Raw genomic sequence first — 16,884 nt, 5'->3', positions numbered from 1 at the left:
CACGTTCTGTGAAATGTGTTACAATAAATTTGGGGAAGGTCAGAACTTAATAAAAAATGGAAGCAAAAGAAACAGAATACCTATTTTCTTCATTTTTTAACTGAAGGGATGTATCTCAGGAATAAGCCCATAGCTGTGTCTCAGGCTCTGTGCCTCACCTCCCCAAGCAACAGCAGAATTCACAACATCATAAATAAAAATAGAAGAATTCTTGAATTGTCATAATTTAAACAGTGGGAGACTTTTTACAGTTCCACTTACATCACTTGGCTGTTTCTTTTCACCATCTCTCTCCTTTTTCCCTGTTTATCAAGGTCATTGTGAGTTTTTTTCCCCTCATTTTAATTTCATCTCAGTTTGTACATTCATTTTTATGTAAATTTCAGGAGAGGTGATTGTATCTTCATTTCTCCAGCCATCTGGCACATTGGGAAATACAGCAGTATTCAACCCCTAATGATATAAATAAGAAAAGAGATGGGGGATTTCAGAAGATACTTAAAAAAACAGAAAAAAAAAAATAAATATTGATAGAACTTTGCAAATACTTTTATGAACATTTGATGTAAGTTTCTGTCATTAAAGACTTCTGAAATACTTATTCAGTAAGAGATCCCTTTCATGCCACTACTATGCCTTTTCAGTGCAAAATTAACAAGTAGAAATATCTTAATTTTCTTTTTGAAGTTAAGTGCATCATTGTTTATAACTGAAAGCAAAAACACAAAGAAAAAGAAGTGATAAGCCATTAAAAAATTACCACCAAAAGCCAGGCTTTATAGTATTTTTCATTCATTGTATTCAATTGAAAAAAAACTTATCCAAAAAACTGTACTAGTTTTCAGCTAATAAGTAAATTTGTTTTAAATAGGGTTTTAACAACTTTTGCATAAACTTTTCCATAACTATGTTACCTAATGAAGTTGCTATTAAGTTTTTCTTTTTTTTTAAAAAGTTCTATAGTAATAACTTTATTTAATATACAAAATGCTTTGTTTTTTCAAAATGAGGAAATGTTAAATGATTTAGAACCATGATACCACATATGCATTTGCAAATATAAGCTGGCTTTGATTTGCGCTGAGGTAAAGCAACATCATATCCAGGCCCTGGTACTATTGAGTTCTTATATTAATGGCATAGGCTCTAATGCTAATAAATGCAACAGTTATGTGATTCTGTGTGAGCTAGACTCAGAATGTTTTGGCAAAAACAGTGCTATACCAAATACGGACACACACAAATGAAGCTTGGAAATACCTTTTCTGAAGCCATTAGTGAAGACATTGTTCAGTAATCAGTCACAGCTCCTCCATCACTCAGAACTTTAAAGCATCTAGAGGTAAAATTAATTTTCTTATCAGGATCCAATCCTCCTATGTTCAGGTGTTAGTCAAAATCTCAAAATGTTTGACTATAGAATAAGAAGAATCTTTTTTAACTCAAGTTTAAACTTGCTTCAGTAACAGTAGCATACTGGATTGTTTCACAGACATATTTTCCACTTCTTGTCTGGGAAAATGACTTTGTTTTGTGTTGGCTTTACCACTATAAAAATAATTTAAAGCCATGTATTAAAACAAACCTTTCAGAAAAAAATACTCAATTAAAATCTACCCAATTTCCTCATTCAAAATACACAAAGTGTCTAACAGGGCAAGTGGAAAATACAGGGCACAAGAAACAAGATAGGGTAACTGAGACCATCTGTCTCACTAAATATAAAGCACAGTTGCTGTGGTTTACTGTCTCTCTTTCTGATCTCATTGCGGTTCCCAAATCCGACCATTCAAGTAGAGGAAAAATTGTCTGATGCATGGCAAGAAAAATTTAGATTAAGCCATTCCAAGATGAGTAGAACATGTTCTTAAATTCTTTCAGAGCATTTGGGGAAGTAGAAAAACAGAGACAAGTGCAAGTATAGCTGATCTTTCTTGGCTGCCTCTGATGTTTGACTATCCCAACTCCTTACACAGCAGCAGCTGACCCGGCAGTAATTCTGGTGACAACATAGCCTATAGGCTGGAATGATTTTCTTGAAGCATTTATTACTGTCATTGTTGCTTTCATATCCATTCAGAGGACTGGTAGGTCTGACACAGGCAATTACAGCTCACTGTTCTGGTGCCATCAGAGTGCCATTAGATTTGATACAGCACCATAAGGAACTAAATTCAAGAGCAGTGTCTTGAATGCTTTTCTCTTCCTTCTAGCATTTAATTTTCTGTCAGCTGGTGATATGGTCAGTAACTACTACATAAATTGCAGTATTCTATTTTTATGCGCCCGTTATAATCAGTGTATTTCAGTAAATATATGACCACCTCACAATGTCATCATTCCAAACTGGAGTTACTCAGTAGCGCTCAGACCAGCTCCACCAGCCTCCAGTAGACCTGGCCTCCAAAATCTAGTCCCATGTTCTAAATACCTGAACCCCTGACTCTGGCACCACCATTCTACCCATTTATTAACCCGCCAAAACCGCCTGGCCTTTTCAGGGTGCTCCCCTTCGACCTGGAGGATCGATGCCTCAAGAAACCAGTGCAGCCCGTCTCTACACTCCGAGGGGTGACGCCACGCGCTGTTCCCGCACTCCCCAGGGCGGGGCTGTCCCTCCTGGCACGGGCCGCTGTGAGTCCCTGCTCCCCTCAGTGGAGCTGCCGTCTCCTGGGCAAGGTCTGGCGAGGGCTCGAAGCTCCCTCGGGGGCTCTCGCCAGTCAGAACTGGGGCTCCTGGATGTGGGGTTTCCCCTCGCCACGGTGTTGAAGGCGCCCCCTCTGGAGCTGCTCACCTCGGCACCTCTGTGCCCGGCAAAATCTTGGAGCAGATTCTCCTGGAAGGCATGCTAAGGCACATGAAAAACAACAAGGTGCTTGGTGACAGCCAGCATGGCTTCACTGAGGGGAAATCCTGCCTGACCAATTTGGTGGCCTTCTGTGATGGGGCTATAGAATACAATTCTGCATGGCAAGCTGTGAAGTAGGTCTGTCTGCAGTGCAGATCCCAAGGGAGGCCAGCACCCCCACCCCCGATAGACCGCGCAAGAAATAAGCCTATGGGAGAGTGACCAGTGGCCATTCTGCATTTCAAGGATTTGAATAAATGTGCTGGGGGGAGTTGTTGGCAGTCTCTCAGTCTCTGCCCTCTGCGGTACCCTTACGTGATACTTAGCTGAGGTTTCTAAAATTGTTCTACACAACTGAGTCAGTTACTTGTTTTCCCTGAATGTTACAGGGAAAAGCTGCTCAGTCTACGCGGCTTAAACCAAATTGAGATCAAAACACTTTATTGAGCTATCAAGAACATGGAATTAGGCATCAGTCAGTGAAGCGTTGCATTCAAGTAGTAATATAAGAAGTAAACCCCCAAACTAGACACACGGATGTTAATACACAAATAAATATCTAAACACCATGTGTAACAAACGCAGAAGAGATTTCTTAAATTCTTCTTCTTTGCAAGAAGACCTCACCATAAGCAGCGTAGTAGCAAATGCCACTTGGTGTATTGATAAAGAATGGTGAGGAAATCCTGTATGCTCTTGTGTTAGGTGAGCCTGACACATAAGGTAATGGTCCATGGTGGCTCCACCCTGAAAAGTCCCGCTTTGGATCCTCCCCAAAAAGTCCTGCTTTTGAAATCCCAAAAGAGTCCTGACCCCCAGAGACCCTTTTTCTATAGCTCGTCATTCCTTCCAGTGTAGGCTGACCCTCTACATCAGAATGAGTGTGCATTTTCGATCGTATAAAAACCCAAGCCTCATGCCATGAAGCAAAACCTCATACCACCCATGTCAACGTTGCCTCAATGGAGATGCCTGCTAAGGTTGAGCTGGCCACCTCACACTGCTATGGTGCTTCTTGGAGATGGTTTCCTAATTGTCATCACATGGTCTGTGGGGCTGGTAAGATAACCACACATCATAAATATCCTTTACTGCATCTTTTGTTATCTCTATATTTTCCTATAATAATAAACTAGTTGTGATTTCTCCATTGTGTTTAACTTCTCTCAACCTGGAATCCTCGAACTCTGGAAGAGCTCTTTATGTTTCTGCAAAGTTCATGCAGAGGGAACCAAACCCTCTTTCTTTCACCTCTGGGATCACCACAGTCAAGTGACTATACGTGGTATAAACACCTTTATTGATACAGTATGAACATACAGATTTATTTACAGGGACAACCTGCAGCAATGCCCAGTGTGTGGCCACCATGAACACATCCCCCTGGGCTTCCCGGGCACAGGCACTGCCTCAGGGCCAGCAGCCCAAAGGCCTTTCTCCAAGGGATGCTGGGTGAAGGGGCAGCAGCAGCAGGGCTGCATTGGGCAGGGCTGCGGGGGCCCCGTCACCCCCATGTCATAATGCCAGCACCCGGACACGCAGCATCACAATGCTGTGGGGCAGTATGAGTCCAGCGCCCATCCCTGTCCAACTGCCAGAGTGCCCGGCGCTGCCACCAGGACACAGCTGGGAGCCTGAGGGCATCCAAGAGCAAGTCCTTGGGGCAGAGGGGGAATTCCTGGGAGGGGGGAGCGGAATGATTGGGGGGAACCCTTGAAGCTGTATGAAGCTGCAGGAGGTTCTATGCTGCAGTTCCAGATCCTGGAGGGGCCACGCTCAAAGCTCAGCATATGGATGGATGGAAATCCTGCTTCAGTCATCGGGGAGCTCGCCATCCTCATCTCTTGGGTAACGGGGAATCGCTTGCGTGAGGGGTTGAGGCAGGGAAAACTTGGAGCTGCACGAAGCTGCAGGAGGTTGTGTGCTGCAGTTCCAGCTCCTGGAGGGGCCACGCTCAAAGATCATCTCGGATGGATGGAAATCCTGCTTCAGTCATCGGGGAGCTCGCCATCCTCATCCCCTGGGTACCAGGGAATCGCTTGCGCGAGGGGTTGAAGCAGGGAACACTTGGAGCTGCACGAAGCTGCAGGAGGTTGTGTGCTGCAGTTCCAGCTCCTGGAGGGGCCACGCTCAAAGATCATCTCGGATGGATGGAAATCCTGCTTCAGTCATCGGGGAGCTCGCCATCCTCATCTCCTGGGTACCGGGGAATCGCTTGCGCGAGGGGTTGAGGCAGGGAACACTTGGAGCTGCACAAAGCTTCAGGAGGTTGTGTGCTGCAGTTCCAGCTTCTGAAGGGGCCACACTCAAAGCTCAGAATATGGATGGATGGAAATCCTGCTTCAGTCATCAAGGAGCTCGCCATCCTCATCTCCTGGGTACTGGGGAATCGCTTGCGCGAGGGGTTGAGGCAGGGAACACTTGGAGCTGCACGAAGCTGCAGGAGGTTGTGTGCTGCAGTTCCAGCTACTGGAGGGGCCACGCTCAAAGCTCATCTCGGAAGGATGGAAATCCTGCTTCAGTCATCGGGGAGCTCGCCATCCTCATCCCCTGGGTACCGGGGAATCGCTTGCGCGAGGGGTTGAGGCAGGGAACACTTGGAGCTGCACAAAGCTGCAGGTGGTTTTGTGCTGTAGTTCCAGCTCCTGGAGGGGCCACGCTCAAAGCTCAGAATATGGATGGATGGAAATCCTGCTTCAGTCATCGGGGAGCTCGCCATCCTCATCTCCTGGGTACTGAGGAATCGCTTGCGCGAGGGGTTGAGGCAGGGAACACTTGGAGCTGCACGAAGCTGCAAGAGGTTGTGTGCTGCAGTTCCAGCTCCTGGAGGGGCCACGCTCAAAGATCATCTCGGATGGATGGAAATCCTGCTTCAGTCATCGGGGAGCTCGCCATCCTCATCTCCTGGGTACCGGGGAATCGCTTGCGCGAGGGGTTGAGGCAGGAAACACTTGGAGCTGCACGAAGCTGGAAGAAGTTGTGTGTTGCAGTTCCAGCTCCTGGAGGGGCCACGCTCAAAGCTCATCTCGGATGGATGGAAATCCTGCTTCAGTCATCGGGGAGCTCGCCATCCTCATCTCCTGGGTACTGGGGAATCGCTTGCGTGAGGGTTTGAGGCAGGGAACACTTGGAGCTGCACGAAGCTGCAGGAGGTTGTGTGCTGCAGTTCCATCGACTGGAGGGGCCACGCTCAAAGCTCAGAAAATGGATGGATGGAAATCCTGCTTCAGTCATCGGGGAGCTCGCCATCCTCATCTCCTGGGTACCGGGGAATCGCTTGCGCGAGGGGTTGAGGCAGGGAACACTTGGAGCTGCACGAAGCTGCAAGAGATTGTGTGCAGCAGTTCCAGCTACTGGAGGGGCCACGCTCAAAGCTCATCTCGGATGGATGGAAATCCTGCTTCAGTCATCGGGGAGCTTGCCATCCTCAACGAAGCTGCAGGAGGTTGTGTGCTGCAGTTCCAGCTTCTGAAGGGGCCACGCTCAAAGCTCAGAAAATGGATGGATGGAAATCCTGCTTCAGTCATCGGGGAGCTCGCCATCCTCATCTCCTGGGTACTGGGGAATCGCTTGCGTGAGGGTTTGAGGCAGGGAACACTTGGAGCTGCACGAAGCTGCAGGAGGTTGTGTGCTGCAGTTCCATCTACTGGAGGGGCCACGCTCAAAGCTCAGAAAATGGATGGATGGAAATCCTGCTTCAGTCATCGGGGAGCTCGCCATCTTCATCTCCTGGGTACCGGGGAATCGCTTGCGCGAGGGGTTGAGGCAGGGAACACTAGGAGCTGCACGAAGCTGCAAGAGATTGTGTGCTGCAGTTCCAGCTACTGGAGGGGCCACGCTCAAAGCTCATCTCGGATGGATGGAAATCCTGCTTCAGTCATCGGGGAGCTCGCCATCCTCATCCCCTGGGTACCAGGGAATCGCTTGTGCGAGGGGTTGAGGCAGGGAACACTTGGAGCTGCACAAAGCTGCAGGTGGTTGTGTGCTGCAGTTCCAGCTCCTGGAGGGGCCACGCTCAAAGCTCAGAATATGGATGGATGGAAATCCTGCTTCAGTCATCGGGGAGCTCGCCATCCTCATCTCCTGGGTACCGGGGAATCGCTTGTGCGAGGGGTTGAGGCAGGGAACACTTGGGGCTGCACAAAGCTGCAGGTGGTTTTGTGCTGTAGTTCCAGCTCCTGGAGGGGCCACGCTCAAAGCTCAGAATATGGATGGATGGAAATCCTGCTTCAGTCATCGGGGAGCTCGCCATCCTCATCTCCTGGGTACTGGGGAATCGCTTGCGCGAGGGGTTGAGACAGGGAACACTTGGAGCTGCACGAAGCTGCAAGAGGTTGTGTGCTGCAGTTCCAGCTACTGGAGGGGCCACGCTCAAAGCTCATCTCGGATGGATGGAAATCCTGCTTCAGTCATCAGGGAGCTCGCCATCCTCATCTCCTGGGTACCGGGGAATCGCTTGCGCGAGGGGTTGAGGCAGGGAACACTTGGAGCTGCACAAAGCTGCAAGAAGTTGTGTGTTGCAGTTCCAGCTCCTGGAGGGGCCACGCTCAAAGCTCAGAATATGGATGGATGGAAATCCTGCTTCAGTCATCGGGGAGCTCGCCATCCTCATCCCCTGGGTACCAGGGAATCACTTGCGCGAGGGGTTGAGGCAGGGAACACTTGGAGCTGCACGAAGCTGCAGGAGGTTGTGTGCTGCAGTTCCAGCTCCTGGAGGGGCCACGCTCAAAGCTCATCTCGGATGGATGGAAATCCTGCTTCAGTCATCGGGGAGCTCGCCATCCTCATCTCCTGGGTACCGGGGAATCGCTTGCGCGAGGGGTTGAGGCAGGGAACACTTGGAGCTGCACGAAGCTGCAAGAGATTGTGTGCAGCAGTTCCAGCTACTGGAGGGGCCATGCTCAAAGCTCATCTCGGATGGATGGAAATCCTGCTTCAGTCATCGGGGAGCTCGCCATCCTCAACGAAGCTGCAGGAGGTTGTGTGCTGCAGTTCCAGCTTCTGAAGGGGCCACGCTCAAAGCTCAGAAAATGGATGGATGGAAATCCTGCTTCAGTCATCGGGGAGCTCGCCATCCTCATCTCCTGGGTACTGGGGAATCGCTTGCGTGAGGGTTTGAGGCAGGGAACACTTGGAGCTGCACGAAGATGCAGGAGGTTGTGTGCTGCAGTTCCAGCTACTGGAGGGGCCACGCTCAAAGCTCATCTCGGATGGATGGAAATCCTGCTTCAGTCATCGGGGAGCTCGCCATCCTCATCTCCTGGGTACCGGGGAATCACTTGCGCGAGGGGTTGAGGCAGGGAACACTTGGAGCTGCACGAAGCTGCAAGAGGTTGTGTGCCTCAGTTCCAGCTCCTGGAGGGGCCACGCTCAAAGCTCATCTCGGATGGATGGAAATCCTGCTTCAGTCATCGGGGAGCTCGCCATCCTCATCTCCTGGGTACTGGGGTATCGCTTGCGCGAGGGGTTGTGGCAGGGATCACTTGGAGCTGCATGAAGCTGGAAGAAGTTGTGTGTTGCAGTTCCAGCTCCTGGAGGGGCCACGCTCAAAGCTCATCTCGGATGGATGGAAATCCTGCTTCAGTCATCGGGGAGCTCGCCATCCTCATCTCCTGGGTACCGGGGAATGACCTGCGTGAGGGGTTGAGGCAGGAAACACTTGGAGCTGCACGAAGCTGCAAGAGGTTGTGTGCTGCAGTTCCAGCTCCTGGAGGGGCCACGCTCAAAGCTCATCTCGGATGGATGGAAATCCTGCTTCAGTCATCGGGGAGCTCGCCATCCTCATCTCCTGGGTACTGGGGAATCGCTTGCGTGAGGGTTTGAGGTAGGGAACACTTGGAGCTGCACGAAGCTGCAGGAGGTTGTGTGCTGCAGTTCCATCTACTGGAGGGGCCACGCTCAAAGCTCAGAAAATGGATGGATGGAAATCCTGCTTCAGTCATCGGGGAGCTCGCCATCCTCATCTCCTGGGTACCGGGGAATCGCTTGCGCGAGGGGTTGAGGCAGGGAACACTTGGAGCTGCACGAAGCTGCAAGAGATTGTGTGCAGCAGTTCCAGCTACTGGAGGGGCCATGCTCAAAGCTCATCTCGGATGGATGGAAATCCTGCTTCAGTCATCGGGGAGCTCGCCATCCTCAACGAAGCTGCAGGAGGTTGTGTGCTGCAGTTCCAGCTTCTGAAGGGGCCACGCTCAAAGCTCAGAAAATGGATGGATGGAAATCCTGCTTCAGTCATCGGGGAGCTCGCCATCCTCATCTCCTGGGTACTGGGGAATCGCTTGCGTGAGGGTTTGAGGCAGGGAACACTTGGAGCTGCACGAAGATGCAGGAGGTTGTGTGCTGCAGTTCCATCTACTGGAGGGGCCACGCTCAAAGCTCAGAAAATGGATGGATGAAAATCCTGCTTCAGTCATCGGGGAGCTCGCCATCCTCATCTCCTGGGTACTGGGGAATCGCTTGCGCGAGGGGTTGAGGCAGAGAACACTTGGAGCTGCACGAAGCTGCAGGAGGTTGTGTGCTGCAGTTCCAGCTACTGGAGGGGCCACGCTCAAAGCTCATCTCGGATGGATGGAAATCCTGCTTCAGTCATCGGGGAGCTCGCCATCCTCATCTCCTGGGTACCGGGGAATCACTTGCGTGAGGGGTTGAGGCAGGGAACACTTGGAGCTGCACGAAGCTGCAAGAGGTTGTGTGCTGCAGTTCCAGCTCCTGGAGGGGCCACGCTCAAAGCTCATCTCGGATGGATGGAAATCCTGCTTCAGTCATCGGGGAGCTCGCCATCCTCATCTCCTGGGTACTGGGGTATCGCTTGCGCGAGGGGTTGTGGCAGGGATCACTTGGAGCTGCATGAAGCTGGAAGAAGTTGTGTGTTGCAGTTCCAGCTCCTGGAGGGGCCACGCTCAAAGCTCATCTCGGATGGATGGAAATCCTGCTTCAGTCATCGGGGAGCTCGCCATCCTCATCTCCTGGGTACCGGGGAATCACCTGCGTGAGGGGTTGAGGCAGGGAACACTTGGAGCTGCACGAAGCTGCAAGAGGTTGTGTGCTGCAGTTCCAGCTCCTGGAGGGGCCACGCTCAAAGCTCATCTCGGATGGATGGAAATCCTGCTTCAGTCATCGGGGAGCTCGCCATCCTCATCTCCTGGGTACTGGGGAATCGCTTGCGTGAGGGTTTGAGGCAGGGAACACTTGGAGCTGCACGAAGCTGCAGGAGGTTGTGTGCTGCAGTTCCATCTACTGGAGGGGCCACGCTCAAAGCTCAGAAAATGGATGGATGGAAATCCTGCTTCAGTCATCGGGGAGCTCGCCATCTTCATCTCCTGGGTACCGGGGAATCGCTTGCGCGAGGGGTTGAGGCAGGGAACACTAGGAGCTGCACGAAGCTGCAAGAGATTGTGTGCTGCAGTTCCAGCTACTGGAGGGGCCACGCTCAAAGCTCAGAATATGGATGGATGGAAATCCTGCTTCAGTCATCGGGGAGCTCGCCATCCTCATCTCCTGGGTACCGGGGAATCGCTTGCGCGAGGGGTTGAGGAAGGGAACACTTGGAGCTGCACAAAGCTGCACGTGGTTTTGTGCTGTAGTTCCAGCTCCTGGAGGGGCCACGCTCAAAGCTCAGAATATGGATGGATGGAAATCCTGCTTCAGTCATCGGGGAGCTCGCCATCCTCATCTCCTGGGTACTGGGGAATCGCTTGCGTGAGGGGTTGAGACAGGGAACACTTGGAGCTGCACGAAGCTGCAAGAGGTTGTGTGCTGCAGTTCCAGCTACTGGAGGGGCCACGCTCAAAGCTCATCTCGGATGGATGGAAATCCTGCTTCAGTCATCAGGGAGCTCGCCATCCTCATCTCCTGGGTACCGGGGAATCGCTTGCGCGAGGGGTTGAGGCAGGGAACACTTGGAGCTGCACAAAGCTGCAAGAAGTTGTGTGTTGCAGTTCCAGCTCCTGGAGGGGCCACGCTCAAAGCTCATCTCGGATGGATGGAAATCCTGCTTCAGTCATCGGGGAGCTCGCCATCCTCATCCCCTGGGTACCAGGGAATCACTTGCGCGAGGGGTTGAGGCAGGGAACACTTGGAGCTGCACGAAGCTGCAGGAGGTTGTGTGCTGCAGTTCCATCTCCTGGAGGGGCCACGCTCAAAGCTCATCTCGGATGGATGGAAATCCTGCTTCAGTCATCGGGGAGCTCGCCATCCTCATCTCCTGGGTACCGGGGAATCGCTTGCGCGAGGGGTTGAGGCAGGAAACACTTGGAGCTGCACGAAGCTGCAAGAAGTTGTGTGCTGCAGTTCCAGCTACTGGAGGGGCCACGCTCAAAGCTCATCTCGGATGGATGGAAATCCTGCTTCAGTCATCGGGGAGCTCGCCATCCTCATCTCCTGGGTACCGGGGAATCGCTTGCGTGAGGGGTTGAGGCAGGGAACACTTGGAGCTGCACAAAGCTTCAGGAGGTTGTGTGCTGCAGTTCCAGCTTCTGAAGGGGCCACGCTCAAAGCTCAGAATATGGCTGGATGGAAATCCTGCTTCAGTCATCGGGGAGCTCGCCATCCTCATCTCCTGGGTACCGGGGAATCACTTGCGTGAGGGGTTGAGGCAGGGAACACTTGGAGCTGCACGAAGCTGCAGGAGGTTGTGTGCTGCTGTTCCAGCTCCTGGAGGCGCTACGCTCAAAGCTCAATGGATGGAAATCCTGCTTCAGTCATCGGGGAGCTCGCCATCCTCATGTCCTGGGTATCGGGGAATCGCTTGCGCGAGGGGTTGAGGCAGGGAACACTTGGAGCTGCACGAAGCTGCAAGAGGTTGTGTGCTGCAGTTCCAGCTCCTGGAGGGGCCACGCTCAAAGCACATCTCGGATGGATGGAAATCCTGCTTCAGTCATCGGGGAGCTCGCCATCCTCATCTCCTGGGTACTGGGGAATCGCTTGCGCGAGGGGTTGAGGCAGGGAACACTTGGAGCTGCACGAAGCTGCAAGAGGTTGTGTGCTGCAGTTCCAGCTCCTGGAGGGGCCACGCTCAAAGCTCATCTCGGATGGATGGAAATCCTGCTTCAGTCATCGGGGAGCTCGCCATCCTCATCTCCTGGGTACTGGGGAATCGCTTGCGCGAGGGGTTGAGGCAGGGAACACTTGGAGCTGCACGAAGCTGCAGGAGGTTGTGTGCTGCAGTTCCAGCTCCTGGAGGGGCCACGCTCAAAGCTCATCTCGGATGGATGGAAATCCTGCTTCAGTCATCGGGGAGCTCGCCATCCTCATCTCCTGGGTACCGGGGAATCACTTGCGTGAGGGGTTGAGGAAGGGAACACTTGGAGCTGCACGAAGCTGCAGGAGGTTGTGTGCTGCTTTTCCAGCTCCTGGAGGCGCCACGCTCAAAGCTCAATGGATGGAAATCCTGCTTCAGTCATCGGGGAGCTCGCCATCCTCATCTCCTGGGTACCGGGGAATCGCTTGCGCGAGGGGTTGAGGCAGGGAACACTTGGAGCTGCACGAAGCTGCAAGAGGTTGTGTGCTGCAGTTCCAGCTCCTGGAGGGGCCACCCTCAAAGCACATCTCGGATGGATGGAAATCCTGCTTCAGTCATCGGGGAGCTCGCCATCCTCACCTCCTGGGTACCGGGGAATCGCTTGCGTGAGGGGTTGAGGCAGGGAACACTTGGAGCTGCACAAAGCTTCAGGAGGTTGTGTGCTGCAGTTCCAGCTTCTGAAGGGGCCACGCTCAAAGCTCAGAATATGGATGGATGGAAATCCTGCTTCAGTCATCGGGGAGCTCGCCATCCTCATCTCCTGGGTACCGGGGAATCACTTGCGTGAGGGGTTGAGGAAGGGAACACTTGGAGCTGCACGAAGCTGCAGGAGGTTGTGTGCTGCTTTTCCAGCTCCTGGAGGCGCCACGCTCAAAGCTCAATGGATGGAAATCCTGCTTCAGTCATCGGGGAGCTCGCCATCCTCATCTCCTGGGTACCGGGGAATCGCTTGCGCGAGGGGTTGAGGCAGGGAACACTTGGAGCTGCACGAAGCTGCAAGAGGTTGTGTGCTGCAGTTCCAGCTCCTGGAGGGGCCACCCTCAAAGCACATCTCGGATGGATGGAAATCCTGCTTCAGTCATCGGGGAGCTCGCCATCCTCACCTCCTGGGTACCGGGGAATCGCTTGCGTGAGGGGTTGAGGCAGGGAACACTTGGAGCTGCACAAAGCTTCAGGAGGTTGTGTGCTGCAGTTCCAGCTTCTGAAGGGGCCACGCTCAAAGCTCAGAATATGGATGGATGAAAATCCTGCTTCAGTCATCGGGGAGCTCGCCATCCTCATCTCCTGGGTACTGGGGAATCGCTTGCGCGAGGGGTTGAGGCAGGGAACACTTGGAGCTGCACGAAGCTGCAAGAAGTTGTGTGCTGCAGTTCCAGCTACTGGAGGGGCCACGCTCAAAGCTCATCTCGGATGGATGGAAATCCTGCTTCAGTCATCGGGGAGCTCGCCATCCTCATCTCCTGGGTACCGGGGAATCGCTTGCGTGAGGGGTTGAGGCAGGGAATACTTGGAGCTACACAAAGCTTCAGGAGGTTGTGTGCTGCAGTTCCAGCTTCTGAAGGGGCCACGCTCAAAGCTCAGAATATGGCTGGATGGAAATCCTGCTTCAGTCATCGGGGAGCTCGCCATCCTCATCTCCTGGGTACCGGGGAATCGCTTGCGTGAGGGGTTGAGGCAGGGAACACTTGGAGCTGCACGAAGCTGCAGGAGGTTGTGTGCTGCTGTTCCAGCTCCTGGAGGCGCTACGCTCAAAGCTCAATGGATGGAAATCCTGCTTCAGTCATCGGGGAGCTCGCCATCCTCATGTCCTGGGTACCGGGGAATCGCTTGCGCGAGGGGTTGAGGCAGGGAACACTTGGAGCTGCACGAAGCTGCAAGAGGTTGTGTGCTGCAGTTCCATCTCCTGGAGGGGCCACGCTCAAAGCACATCTCGGATGGATGGAAATCCTGCTTCAGTCATCGGGGAGCTCGCCATCCTCATCTCCTGGGTACTGGGGAATCGCTTGCGCGAGGGGTTGAGGCAGGGAACACTTGGAGCTGCACGAAGCTGCAAGAGGTTGTGTGCTGCAGTTCCAGCTCCTGGAGGGGCCACGCTCAAAGCTCATCTCGGATGGATGGAAATCCTGCTTCAGTCATCGGGGAGCTCGCCATCCTCATCTCCTGGGTACCGGGGAATCGCTTGCGCGAGGGGTTGAGGCAGGGAACACTTGGAGCTGCACGAAGCTGCAGGAGGTTGTGTGCTGCAGTTCCAGCTCCTGGAGGGGCCACGCTCAAAGCTCATCTTGGATGGATGGAAATCCTGCTTCAGTCATCGGGGAGCTCGCCATCCTCATCTCCTGGGTACCGGGGAATCACTTGCGTGAGGGGTTGAGGAAGGGAACACTTGGAGCTGCACGAAGCTGCAGGAGGTTGTGTGCTGCTTTTCCAGCTCCTGGAGGCGCCACGCTCAAAGCTCAATGGATGGAAATCCTGCTTCAGTCATCGGGGAGCTCGCCATCCTCATCTCCTGGGTACCGGGGAATCGCTTGCGCGAGGGGTTGAGGCAGGGAACACTTGGAGCTGCACGAAGCTGCAAGAGGTTGTGTGCTGCAGTTCCAGCTCCTGGAGGGGCCACGCTCAAAGCACATCTCGGATGGATGGAAATCCTGCTTCAGTCATCGGGGAGCTCGCCATCCTCATCTCCTGGGTACCGGGGAATCGCTTGCGTGAGGGGTTGAGGCAGGGAACACTTGGAGCTGCACAAAGCTTCAGGAGGTTGTGTGCTGCAGTTCCAGCTTCTGAAGGGGCCACGCTCAAAGCTCAGAATATGGATGGATGGAAATCCTGTTTCAGTCATCGGGGAGCTCGCCATCCTCATCTCCTGGGTACCGGGGAATCGCTTGCGCGAGGGGTTGAGGCAGGGAACACTTGGATCTGCACGAAGCTGCAGGAGGTTCCGTGCTGCAGTTCCAGCTCCTGAAGGGGCCATGCTCAAAGTATCATCGAGGGGTCCTGCATCAGTCGTTGAGGAGCCCTGCATCAGTCTTTGAGGAGCTTGCCGTCCTCACCTCCTGGGGAGAGAGTGGCAGTAGCCAGAAGAAAAAGGATGCACAGGTGGCTTAGTGCCCTCCCTCAGTGCTCTGGATCTCCCGCTGCCAAGCACAGGAAGGATTCATGCTCCGAGGATTCATCAGGCCAATGGCGTTTTGCTGTTGTTGGAAGCCCCTGAGATGGCTCCAGGTGGAAGCAGAAAAGGCAGTGCCAGTGTCCCCTTGTCCCCTTAGAGGCGTAACCAGCGTGTGGACCCGGAGCAGGTCTTGCTCACGTGCTCAGGGAGTAGCCGATCGCCAGCACTGGGGTCAGGAAGGAATTTTCCCCCGGGGCAGATTGGCACCGGTCCCCGGGGGTTTTTTGCCTTCCTCTGAGCACTGAGCATGACCACTTGTCAGGGCTCCTCAGTCCATTCTGGCTGCGTTATCGCCTGGTGCTTATGCTCCACGAAGGTGGCCCCTCGTGTCCTGCAGCTGGGGGGGGAAAGGCTTTTTTCCCCCCAGGCTGGACTAGCAAGTGTCCCCGGGGTTTTTTGCCTTCCTCCGCAGCCGAGCACAGCCCCTTCATGGGGCTCCTTTGGGTCGTGGTGTCCCAAAGGCAGCTGCTCGTGCTCCACGCAGGTGGCCCTCGTGCCCCGCATCCAGGGGGAGGCAGCCTTCTGGACTCCCAGGGTGGCCCTAGTGTGGCCCTGGGACTTGCTGCTGTCCTCTGTAGCACTGGCTATCACCCCCCATCAGGTCTTTCCCGGGCCCTTTCTCGCTGGCTTCTTGCACTGCTCTCGCACCACTGCAGCACCACTCTGGCAGATTTAGAAAAAGAAAATACAGTCTAACCTAAGCTAGAGTAAAATTAACTACTATAAATTAAACTAAGATAAATAAAATAACTTTATAAATAAATAAAATACTCTTTCCACCTGTAACCATTCTGATTTGTGTCTTTGAAAGTGTTTTTGGTGCTGAAAACCCATTGACACTTCAGGTGAATAATGGTCTCATCATTATACAACTCCTTGTGAGTGCAGGGAATGGAATGTAACGAAATGGAACAGAACAGCTATGATATGTTATGCATAAAATTCTTTATGACAAGCTCTGACAGAGGTCTGAGAGGCTTTCTGCAGTGCACGTCCCAACGGAGGCCAGTCCCAGGCACTGAGGGCTATGAACACCCTCTCGACCCTGACAGACCTGCACTTCTCATATACTCTCCTTTAGACATGTATAGGGTGCCACTGGAGATAGAGCAGTGGGCCAGATGGACTCTTGATGGAGTGGTGTTGCTCTCAGGCTTTTGTGTTTTGTTGTGTTTTACTCCAAATGAAACAATATGGGTATTTTTAAAAACTAGTATTTTGGTGAGGGGTGGGACTGGGAGTGGGTCAGAATCACAAGGAAATGAGCAGATATTGCCTGCGTAAAAAAGATTTGCAACCATTTAGTTCAGGAGCACGTCCTGCTTCAGGCTGAGGGCTTGATCTTTGAGCCTCGCTTGAGTCAGAGATGTGGTCTTTTGCTATCCCGTGAAAACCCAAATAAACTGGATGAACACAGAAGAATTTCACAAACCAGTTCATACATGTTTTTTGCAAAACTCTCCAGATACTCAAGTGATCTCTCACTCCCATCTGAACGCACAGGCCTTCTTCCCACAAAGTGACAAGAGCCTGTGCTTGTGATGGGACACGATACCCATTCAATCCCTTCCACTAGTGCAGGGCTGGGAAGAAATGTCATCCAGAATTTCCTCAGCATGTACTGTTAGGGAATGAAGGAAGTAGGCAAAAAAAAAAAAACCCTGGTATTTGGAAGAGACCTACAATGATCATCAAGTCCAACTGCTCGACCACTTTAGGGCTGGCCAAAGGCTAAAGCATGTTATTAAGGGTGTTGTCCAAATGCCTCTGGAACGCTGATGGGCACAGGGCATTGGTCACCTCTCTAGGAAGCGTGTTCCAGTTTTTTAGCAACTCTCTAGGTAAAAGAAA

Source organism: Lathamus discolor, chromosome 4 (genome assembly GCF_037157495.1).
Source record: "Lathamus discolor isolate bLatDis1 chromosome 4, bLatDis1.hap1, whole genome shotgun sequence".
Taxonomy (NCBI): Eukaryota; Metazoa; Chordata; class Aves; order Psittaciformes; family Psittacidae; genus Lathamus; species Lathamus discolor.
The sequence above is the reverse complement of the archived record's forward strand: the minus strand, read 5'-3'. Positions refer to the sequence as shown.